The following is a 12737-nucleotide window of genomic DNA, read 5'->3' on the forward strand; positions in this document are numbered from 1 at the left end:
CATCTGTGTGCTGGCATGTGTCATGCATGTGTATTGGACATGCCACTCACAGGCTGATGTGTGATGCCAGTGCTACACAACATGCTGCGAATGTGTTGCTTTTCCATCTTGGTGTCCTCATTGTCTGGCTTTTTGACTCCCCGTCAAACTCATTGACAGTGCATGCATGCCAGGGTTATAGTCATGTGGGACATGTGTAACCCATGTACAGGATCTCTGTCATGTCAGGCCTATGTCAGGCCTATGTGTGTGCTATGGTGCTCATGCCTGTTTCCATTTCTTGTATATTATGTTTTTGCAGATGATGACACACTTGATGCTGGTGAGGATTCTCAGCCACGACCAGGCACCAGTGGGGGAGGTGGTGTGGTGGTGGGTGAAAACACTTTGGTACTGCAGACCATACTGTCGAGGGGTGTCTCTGGGTGCAGCTCCCCAGACCTCTTTTTAGGTGCTGAGTCGGATGATGACACGTATGTGCTGTCGCAGGTCAGTGCTTCTGGCAGGGATTCTGTTCTGTCCAACCCACCTCCACCAGGGTTAGAACCCTCTATGGGGATGTCAGTGTTGGTAGGCCCGCCTTTGGCAGATAAGGGTGCAGGGTCACACTCCACAGCATCTGATCCTGTTCCTGGGCCAGCAGATCAGAGGGGGAATACAGTCCTGCAGCCTCAGGCAGCAAGGTACAGATCGCCTTGCCCCAAACAGGTGTGGTGCCCGCCGACGCGGTGGCCATGCGCCACCACCCAATACTGTATGGGAAAACTCCAAGTACGGTATGGCAACCCAACAGGCAGCATCAGTAGAAATGATGGCTCAGGCAATGGAGAGGGTGGCCACTTCCATTATCCCCCCTGATAGGCAGCTGGAGCAACAACAGCAGGCAACAGATCCATTTGCCAATCACACAGGGAAGACATGTTGGCGTCCAACAGGGACTGACGGGTGGCACTGGAGACTCTGCGCAAATCCATATCAATAGAGTCACAGGGCCACAGGGAAGCCCTGAGGGTAGAACTCCATAACCTCAGGCAGAGTCTGCTTGAAGTTGAGGCTTCCCGAAATTTTAGGGCAGAACAGCAGCTGGAGCAGCTCACACGTTCCCTCTCAGCTGAGCTGCAGGCAACACGTGAGGAGATCCGGGCATCCCGCAAGGCCATGCGTGCAGAAGTGCAGGCAACCCGTGAGGTGCTGCATGGGGATCTCTGCACTTTAATCCTCCAGAATCAGACCTTCCAGACTCGCATGCTTGCTGCCATGGAGGGCCATACCAGGGCTTTGCGTGGGCTGCCTCCCATAGTGCCACCACCTCCTGATGCAGCAGCAGAGGGTGAAGAGAGCTACAGCAGTTCTCCCACAATGGCATAGCCATGCAGGCCATGAGTCCATGGAGGGTTTTTTTTTTTGCAACATCCACGCAGGTGGATGTTGGTGTGCACCCTGCCCTCGAACCTCCTGGGTGGCCTCCCCCCTCCTGCCCCCCATATGGCCATTTTTGGGTTAGATACTTGGCTTTGTGACACACACACCCCTCCTGCTTCCCGTTTCGATGGGCTTGCAAAGGGTGTGACCAAGTGACAGTTACTTACACAGTGACATTGGGCTCCCATGAGCAGTGTGGGCAGGCTGTAGTCAATACTGTGTGGACATCCCTAGTGGGTATTGTTGTTGTATTGTACACTGCATGGGGTATTGATATGTGCTTGTGCATCCATGTTTTCCTCATAATTTGCAGGTTCCTTCCTCATGTCTTCACAAGGCCGTCTCCTTTGCAGATGGAGTTCATGTTGTATGCAGTACACTGACACATTTGCGTGGCAACAACACTCTACAGTTGGAAGGGGTCGATGTACTGGCTTATTCAGGTTGTAAGACTACCACTACTTTGACTTAGTACTGTCATGTTTTTGCAATGTTTCATGGTGTGTTGCTGTATTGTGTTGGTGGTACATATTTGTTCATTTGTGCTGTTTGTTATTGATTACTGGGAGCATATTGTCTGTGGGAAGTTTCCATTTGGGACAGTGCACTTTGTGACACTTGTGTCAGGTCTTGTGCATTGCTTTGTTTGCTTTCACATTGCATGACATGCCATGGTGTGTTGGGTGGCGGAGCTGGGGAGGGGTTGGGTGACATGGTGCTGTTTTCATGTTGTATTTTTCAAGGGGGCTATCAATTTACCAGCATATATGTATGTCTTAAATGACACAGCATTGGTGGTGTTTCGGTAGGTAGGGATGCACACAATGTAACACTTCCAGGTGACTAATCTCAGGCTGGTATGGTTGTGACAGTTGGCTGTCCCTTATGTCATCATCATTGATTGTCATCTGGTATGTGCCAGGGCTGTGTGCACTCCACAGGGGTGTGATTTTAGCTGAAGTAATTAGCCACCATCTGCGTATGGGCTGCCTCACCACGTGCCCTTTCCCATCCCATGCGCAGCGGCCGTGCATGTGGTTGGGGATGTGGGGGCACCACCATGTCCACCGGCAGGCCCCGGCGTGTTGCAACGTTGTGCAGGACACATGCTGCCAACTATGATCCTGCACACTACTGGGGGAGCGTATAGCAGCCGCACACCAGAGCGGTCAAGGGAGCGAAAGCGTGACTTGAGCACTCCGAATGTGCGCTCCACTATGCCCCGGGTTGCAATATGTGCTGTGTTGTATCTTACCTCGGGTGGTGTGGTGGGGTTCCGAATTGGCGTCATCATGTGGGTGCTCAGAGGGTAGGCACGTACCCCTGGGGAGGTGGTGATGGGTATCATTAGTGGGTTTGTGACATTACTCAGTATCTGACATGCATGCATGCATGTGCAGTGGTATTTATACTCACCAAGCAGCCATGTATCGCCATGCCGCCCAGCTTCTAGGTCCCGGTTTAGGGTTGACATTCTGTAAATGAAACTGTCATGGGTGACCCTGGATAGTTGGCTTATACTGAGGTGATGATTCCCTTGGCATCACATACTACATGCACATTGATGGAATGCCAGTGCTTGCGGTTTCTATAGATGTGCTCCGTTGCCCTGGGGGGACGTAGAGCCACATGGGGGCAATCAATGGCACCTAGTACTTTGGGAAATTCTGCCACCCCGTAGAAATCCTGGACAGCAGCCTGCCTTTCTGCAGGTGTTCTGGGCATGTATATGTGCCTGTGGACTGATGGGCGTGCAGTCATGATGGCCAACACCTGGTGTAGGCAGCGTGACTGCGTGGCCTGTGACACCCCCCCACTACAGCACTTGTCCGCTGAAATGATCCAGTGGCCAAGAAGTGCAGTACATTAAGCACCTTTTCAAGGGGGCTCAGTGCTTGGGAGCACAGGGTGTGTGATGTGAGGTCCTCCTCCCACTCACTCACCAGGTTGCGTATTATCTGAGGTGGAAACCTGTACCTCCCATACACCTGGTCATGAGGCACCCCAAAAAGGCTGGTTCTAGGTGTAAAAATTGTGGGCCTGACTATCCTCCTCCTCCTCCTGCAGTATCCCATGACCACTGCTGCAAGGAACGGTATATTCATCCTAGTGTCTGAGCTTGTTTGTTGTTTGCATGCACTTTTATGCTGCGCGGGTCCACTTACGCATGCTTCCTGCTGGCGTACGTGTTTCCGGATTAGCGCGTCTTTTTTGGTGCACGCTTTAGCCCCATTTGATTCCATGAATACGTGTTGTAGGCACGCGTGTGGGCGTTCAGCGCATTTGCCTCCTGTACTTCCCCCATGATGCCCACATTTTCACGCGTTGATCCCCATTCCGCATGTTACACCCCGTTTTACGCCTACTTTTGTTGTGCGCGGTGCACTATGTGCGCTTTCGCTGTGTGCGTAGCGCATGCTGTTTGAAGCCGTGTGCGCCAGCGTGCGCCACGCAGGATTTTAGCGCCCATCCATGGATTTACACACGCACGATTTTCCATGAATCGCTGTGCGCGGGTTTCGCTGCGATTTTCTCACTTGCGCTGCGATTGCGCACGCTTTCGCACACTTGCACAGAAATTCTCAGCGCACATTAATTCCATGAATCGCCCTGTATTAAATGTCTCTGTGCATTCCAGACCTCTCAGATCTGGTGGGAGGTCATTCCAGACCTTGGGGGAAATTACAAAGAAGTCTGTATTGGACACTTTCATGGTACTGCATTTGGGAATAGCTAAGAGGTTCTGATTATTAGATCTCAGTGATCTACCATAGGAACTTATGACCTGAAGCTACAGTATCCAGGCATCTTTCTCGATCTATACTTTTGCATGATGGACAGGATTCGAAAGTAAATTCTCGCTTTGACCGGTAACCAATGTAGAGTTTGCCGGGCCATTAAGACATGGACTCTGCACTTGAGACCCATTATTACTCTAACAGCTCTGTTCTAAAAGACCTGGATCCTATTTCGACTAGATTTATCAATGCCAATAAGTAGGCTGGTGCAAAAATCTATTTTCGCCCAGATGATTGCTCTGGCAATCGCTTCTGCATTCTTTTGGGAGATCAAGATTCTTAGATGAGCTAGTAATTTTATATAATATACACAGAATGATACTAGACTGCTTACGTGGGGTTTCATAGTAAAATGCTGATCAAGTATTACTCCAAGGGTTTTCTCTTTCTTCAATGGAGCAATTATTTCTGCACCCATATGAGAGCTTTCATATGATATGCACGATTTATGTAGCATATGAGTTGACCCAATTATCATCAACTCAGTTTTGACTTTATTGAGTGCTAATTTATTGTGAATCATCCATGACTCAATGATATCAAATATCTTGTTGATTTCTGTTTTGTCTAATTCATGAGTCCCAGTCAAGGGAACAACACATTGCGTGTCGTCGGCGTAGTTCGTAAAAATCACACCCTCGTGAGCCAACCTAGCAAACAGAGGGGCAGTGAAAATATAATAAAAGCACAGTGAGGTGCATACGCCTTGTGGTACAATACAATTAACATTAATAGGCACAGATTCAGCTTCTCCAAGGAAGACACTACTTTCGCAAATTGCCAAGAAAAAGGAGGTAACCATTTAGTGGCAAGGGGCGAAACGTTTGCAACTTCCTTTAACCTTGTGGACATGATGGAATGGTCCCCCAGGTCAAATACGGCCGATAGATCAAGCAGCATCAGCAGTGAGGCTTCATTCCTGTCCATTCGAGTCAGTAGCTTGTATTTAAGCTCAAGGAGCACGGTCCCAGTGCCAAAACCCACTCAAACACCTTATTGGCGGTCATTTATGACAGGGTGGGCTTTTAGGTGGCCCGATATTTGTTCATAGGCTACACAGTCTAGAATTTTCAATAAAAAGGCAGTATTGGTGATAGGCTTATAATGATTAGGTAAGTCAGTGACAGTCCTGTTTTTTTTCAAAATGGGCATCACCCATGCCTTTTTTAGATCCCGAGGAACCTTGCCGGTTTTCAGTGAGACATTAATAAGATTACATATAGCTCTTACCAAGGTAGCAGGGCATGATTTAATAATCATTGCTGAGTAAACCTCATTTTTGCATTTAGTGGATTTGAGTTGTTTTATTATTGTGTCTAAATCCTTCATCAAAATTGCAATGAAATTAAAAACGGGGATGGAATGGTATTTCTCAAAAACCCACTTTGTTTTTTCAATCTCTTGACTGAGGTTATTATTATTGTCGGCAATAGTATTTATGATTTTCTTCAATTTATCCTGCAATGCTTGTAGCATCAGATCACACCAGACAAAATTATCTTTAATCAGTCTTTCAGGCGCAGTATGATTTGTTATTTTCTGTTCCTTTAGGATGCTAAAATGCTCCTTATTGTCGACTGGGTATTTCCAAACCTGGAATTCTTTTTGTTTTTAAGATAGCTAATCTATAATTTTTAGCTGCACTCTTATAAATTCCGGGGGAATATGCCTTTCTGTGGATTTTTCAGGCATAGAAATATTTAAGAGTGAGGGATTTCTTTCATTGTAGTTCAGGCAAGAAACATGCCTTCCGCTTGCTCTGTGCCTTAGGTATCTTTTTCTTTAGCAGTGCTAAGGTGTTTGCAATGTTAATAAGATTAGAGGAGATAGCTCTAGACAATTCCTCAGGAGATTTTAGGTCCAGCAGGTACGACAGCGGATAAAGTAAGGGTTTAATTTTATGAGATGTAATTTTTTTTAAATTACAATCTAATACTTCAGTACCACTTCTTTGTTTTATTTTCTTAGGGAACTCAGCAGTCACTGTGAATTTGACAAAGAAATGGTCTGACTAGGGACAGGGAGAGACCAAGACATCCATAGTCTTCACCTTATGGCATGATACCCAATCCAAAGTATGCCCTAGATTATGAGTAGGTTCCAGTATAATTTGCTCGAATCGTAACTCCTCCAAGGCCAATAGCATCTCAGATGTGGTACTGTCATCTATATGGTTTAACCAAAGGTTAAAATCTCACATAATCAAGAAGCTGGAATTGTTTTTCATATAGGAGAGGAGGAAGACAGAGAGGTTTGCCAAAAAACCCTCAGTTATAGTTGGGGGTTTGTATATTAGTAACACATTTATGGTGGATTCCGCAATCATACCAATTTTAATATAGAGCAAATCGACCCCATCCATAAATTGCCACATCCAGGTCTTTTAAGGTTGCCTGGCATGGAAAGGGGACTGTGGAGACCATGGATAGTCATAGGTGCCTGCAGACATCGGAAGATCAGCCAATCAGGTTTCCTGGCTGTAGTTTAAAGGAACAGAGGCTTGCAGGATTTGTGATATTAGGAGTTGTGAGAGCACTGAAAATGGCCATGGAAATGTCTTTCAGTAGGCAGAGTGTGTGGATTTTGTGTGACTCGTGCGACCATTGCTTGAAGGTGTATGCTTAACACTGTGGAATATCTCACAATCTTGGATTCCCTGAATTAGAAGTGTTCTGGTATAGAGTGCTAGGCATGACGCGGGTGGACTTGCTCCCATTTTGTACAAATATGGTTGAATTGAAACATCCAGCCATTATTATTGTTCATTTGGAGGGAACCATTTGGGGATCGTGACTGGAATGTCTTTGCAGTTTCAAAAGAAGGACACATTGGGAAAGTTGGAGGAAATGTTCTGTAATTCAAAGAAAAATCACACATTGCCAAGAGACAGATGTGGAAGTTTATTTGGTCCACAAATGGAAAAAGCAAGGCGCAATGTCAATAAAGCTGTGTGTGCTTTTCTGCAAGATGTTGTCATGACATAGTTTCAAAATTAGAACATTACATTTGATATTGACAACATTTTTTAGAGAAATGGAGTCCATCTAATTGATGTGGGTAACATAAAAATGCTTTGAAGCAGTATTTGTGAACGTGAGAAGAAATAATTACATTTAGTAAAATGCTTTTTAGTTCAGTTTATAAAATGAAAATTTTTAAAACAAATATAAAAGCCAAAAACACAATAAAAGTGTCTTTTAAGAGTCACCATTTTTTTATGCAAAACAATTAAGGGACCTGTGCATTTTTTTCTCCCTTCTATTTTTGAACTGTGAAAGTTGGCTTCTAAAGGAATCTTTGCATGTGTTTTTCGATTTGGTATCTTTTTTGCCTTTTTTTCAGGAGAGGCATGGTAGGGGAGGGAAAGGATGGAAGGGGCACCAACCACAGGAACGAAAGGGCATTTTATATAATTTTAATTTATTTTATTTATTTGCATTTTTAAAGCGCAGCAGCTGCCCTCTGGAAAGAGGAAGATGTTGGGCAGGCCTTACACTTGGTGGGGGGTGGTGTTTCTCGTGTTCTTTGACCACAGCCTCAAAAGCACCCCAAAACTGCTCCCCCCTAAAGATTGGTGCTTCACAGTACAAACATAGCTCTGTGACCCTCCAAAGGTAAGGGTCAACAGCATTCTGTATGGCCTTTGAAACCACCACAGGGATCCTCTGCCCCAAAAAGTTTCCTTTGTGGTAGCAGGAGCAGATGAAGATGATGATGTGGAGGAAGTCAACGTACCCTTACCTGAGAAAGGTATCGCCTTTCTCAGAGCAGTTTGGTGGTTAGAGTTGGTATGGCACCTCATGGAAGTTGTCCCATAGGAATACAAGCCAGGTTTCCTGTGAGTGAGTACAACATTGCACTCAGTGCATCAAACCTTGCTTGCAAAAGCCTATGGGACATTACCAACGGTGGTAAAAAATGACCACACCCAGGACTCACCCGGAGAACTGGTGATATGGATTTGTCACACCCCTAGAGTATATCCCAACACCTTCCAGACCATGTAAGACAAATGCAGTTAACCCCTTGCACCTGATCGGCACGGGATCCTGTTTCTGGTTAACAGGTCACTTCAAGGCATCCAATGGGGGAAGAGGGTGAGGGAGAAGTTGTGGATAGGTAAGGGGGTGTTTAGGGTAACTGGAATGAGGGTGAGGATCTTGTATAAAGAATGGGTCCTGGGGAAGTAAGGAAAAGCACATACAACATACATCATGAAGGCAATAGTAGACCCCTGCTTCCCTGACCTCTTAGCTCCTTGATACAAAGAAAATTAATGAAGACACTAACCAGAAGTAGATTACTCTTCACACCCTACAAAGTAAGTACATTACTATACTATTAATCTCTTTATTATGGTACCAATGCGCCTTTGCTTTATATTAGCCAACAGTATTCCTTTCAAATCATCAACATTTATTTCACTCTTACTCTTCAGCCTTCACACCCACTATTCTCCTCAAAATATCATAATGTCCCTAAGTATTCATTCACACCGCCACTCTCTTACTCACTATCCCGAACTTTTCACACCCCTTCACACACAGTAACTCTTACAAACTTCCACCCACAATTATCATCCCATTACACAATCAGACAGCCCGGTATTCATCTCTACCATCACATTCACGCACCCATTCACAATACATCCATATATATTCCAGAAGTTTCAAACCCACACTTTCTTTTTTCCAACAGACAGAAAAGAATGCCTACTTAAAAGCAACTCCATAGAAAACAAAGAAAAAGTAGAGCAGACAAGAATAAAAACAAGTCATATAGTCATCCACCTGTAAAACAATGTATAGAAAATATTCAAACAAAACTGCTAATAAGATTACTCAACACAACTAATCCAGCAACCACTAAAAAAGTAAAGCCCCTCTTCCAAAAAGTAAAGCCCCTCTTCCAAAAAGTAAAACTAAAATAAATGTATAAACAATAGGACAGCTATGAATAAACCTAACCCTATATCTAACAATGGTAATCTAGTCCCAGTAAAGCATTCCCAAAAATTAATTTTGAAAAAAATGTTCCACCATAGAGTACTTAACAATTTTATGAAAACAGCTGAAAAGTCACGCTCTTGCCTTAAAATGAATGCAGAAGACTAATCCATGAAGTTCTAATTTTCAGCAAATTTCTGATCAAAAGACATGAGTTTATATTAATTTTAAACAACATGAAACCACTAACTAAATGAATCAGTAAATTACAGAAAGTTCTTCTAAACATGTGCATTGTCAATACTTTTTCAAACTTTTGTGCAGGTGAATGGATTCTCACAAGCAGAACAAATGAAGAGGCTTATATACAAGAACAACAACAAAAAAACAATTGCCATACACAGTAATGGCCGAGGGCATGAAAGGGTAGGAGACACCATTATAGCACAAGAAACCCTTATAGAAAAAAAATCCCCAACAAACTTTGAACCAACTGTTCCTTTTGCCCAAACAATCCGTCCAGTGCACAAATGGACATGCAGCTCAAAGTGCAACATACGCCAACAATCATTCAAATCTTTACGACAATTTCTCAATCAGTATGTAAAACTAAAAGACAAAAGTAGAATACAAACTTTACAAACCATGGACTCCTGTCCTATGTGCAACTACACTGGAATGCAAGGACATTCATTAGCCTGCATTTCAGGAACTGCTTGCAAAAGCACCTTGCACCACATCAAAATGTTAGCAACACACCATTCCACTATACAGAATCTTGTGCAGAGACTATACTATGCTAAAAGTCCTACTTGGCAACTCCTACATCGAACAGCCAAAGAACTCCTTAAACAAATACAGCACATAAATATTTTGGAAGTGAAGATCACTGAAGTAGTGAAAACCTTATGAACACCAACCTCCTAACACAATTATACAAAAAAGAAATAGCAAAGTTTCAAAACACATCTGCTGAAATACCAAACCAAGTATGTGTCTGTTGTCGTATAACCTTTTAGAAAAAGAGCACAAAAAATAGTAGATATGATCTACAAAATGGAAGACAATGAGGAATCATAATGGTTGCAATTAGTTTTATATTTAACGACAGAAAATAACGACAAAATAACGGACCCCTCAATAGTTTGAACGTACTGCAATACAAAGCTTGACAATAACCAAATGCCATCACGTGTTGTCACTTATAACTTAGAAATATACCCACTTCCAAAGACTCCAACAACTTAACTTGTATGAGAGCATTATCATCCAAACAGTATAAAAATGTCAAGCAATAAAACATCTTCAAACCAAAACAGCCAAGTTGCCTCCTTCTGAGTTACTAAAAGGCATTTGTGGCAAAGTAGTATATTTTCCTTTAGATCTTAAAGAAAATGTACAAACTATGGGAATACAATGACCTATTTCTGCAGCCACCATCTTGGACCAGTATACAATTCACCTGCTGCACTTCAAAGCACCATAGACGATGCAATAGAAACATATCAAATGCGTCAAGCCGAAGGATCTCCAATGAGCATATGAGAGAAAGGTGTCGAAGCACATGCTTTTCCTCTAACTCTTTTTTTCTACAGGAAATGGCGGAAGATATGATGATAGGTCGACACAAATTAGTGCATCAGTATATCACTCATTATGAATGTATTCTGAAGACCCCAGATTCAGAAAAAACCTAGAATATATTTTCCACCCCCTGTTTGAAAGTGAACTAGCAACTCTATGTTATGGAGTTGCACACACATTAAAAACAGGCTCCTATTGTTTAAACATGACTGAAAGCCAACTGCTTCAATAGATAAAAGACAAAAATGATGTTTTGTAGTTTCACAAATCTTTTGACAAACATGAGTGGTAGAAAAGAATACTGGTTCTGATGTCACGCTAATGTGCGTTGTATGCTAAGGAACATAGGTCCACCTACATGGTTTGGTATGTTAATTTGTGCAGAATATGCATGGGATGACTTGCCCGACTTCTTATGCACAGCAAACCAAAATAAAGAAGGAATAGATATAAAATCATTAGGATAATTCTGTTCTATTGACCCTGTCAATGTGTCAAGGTACTTTCGCCATCACTTTATTGCCATGCTGCACTTCATCTTGCAGTATATTGCACCATCAGATTGATTCTGCAAAATGTGGTGAGGTTTCATCAAAGGGGGGCAAAGTTGGAGTGGGGTTGCAAAATTTCAGTTTTTTCCTTAGACACAATGGCAAAAACAATGTGCTCATGTCTACAACCCAAACCACTGGAAAGAGTTTCACCATGTGTGCCGGCTTGGTGCCAAAAGCGTGCTTTAGTAAAAATGGTGGAAATCGGTCCAGTAGTTTTCTTTAAAATGGGCCAAAAGCATGTACACAAAAATTAGTGATGTCTGGGTTCGGTCCGCGGACTTACATCCCTGTTCGGTCCACGAACAGACCTCTGATTGACCCAGGGGTTGATGTGAGGTCCAAAGACATTGGTTGCGCCCACTGATTGGATGGTCAAAAGCATGCATGGAAATGTCCGCCATGTTGGATTTGCCGACAGCTGCCGGTGTGTGCAAATATCGCAGTAAAAACATATTAAAAAACACAACATTGCACTTGCCAAACTTATCAAACAATCTCTGGGGAGTTGAGGGGTGATGGGGATGGGATGGGATAGGGCCGTAAGTAGCCAAAAAACATGTGTTTTTCACCCCGAAGTGCGCAAACAGTCCAGATTTTCGGGTACAGCGCTGCGATGTTCGGGAACACTTCAGATGTTCGGGGGCATCTATGCCTATTTCTGCATTACAGGGTTGATGAAAAGAAGTTTTTGGATGGCTTATAACTTTAGCGCCACTCAATGAAACTGCACACAATTTTGAAATTGTATTCTAGACCAGAGCTGTACAAAATTAGAGTGGGGTCCCAAAATATTGTAAAGGCTTATAAATGTGGTGCCATTTGGCGGTTCTACACAAAAGTTTGCAAAATGATTTTAGATATAGATATAAATGTTTTTGTAAAGTTTGGTGGCATTTTGTCAAGAGAGGACTAAATTAGATGGGGGTCTCAACATTTTTAGATGGCTTTGTTACCGTTTGACAAATGTGGAAAGATTATAGACCCAACCTTGAATGTTTGTGTAAAGTCGGGATAGATTTTGTCAAGTGGGGCTAAGTTATATAACTATTGTATGTAAATACATTTTGACACTTTTGAAAAAATAAAACATTGGTGGATTTCCAACAAACTCGTGTAAGGTGCATTGGCAAGAACCTTAACGCATGGGTTTGCAAATGTGCTTGTGTTTTATTTTTTGACACATGCCATAATGTAGGTACACAAAATAGTGATATACCTTTGGTGACTGAGGTATAGCCTGTGGCCATGGGCAGTGGCCAGATTGTCTGGGTCATGGCATAATGCCATGACCATGAGGGACGACAAATGTGGTTAAAGTGACCATGTCCACTTGGGACCGGCTATGGTAAAGATATTCGAATGTGGGATAGGTTTGAAAGGGAAACAAAAAGAGCTCATGGTAATATGGTCATAGGGTACTCTATTCGCATTCT

The sequence above is a fragment of the Ambystoma mexicanum genome, chromosome 1q, assembly GCF_040938575.1.
Source record: "Ambystoma mexicanum isolate Mex_15411 chromosome 1q, UKY_AmexF1_1, whole genome shotgun sequence".
Lineage (NCBI taxonomy): Eukaryota > Metazoa > Chordata > Amphibia > Caudata > Ambystomatidae > Ambystoma > Ambystoma mexicanum.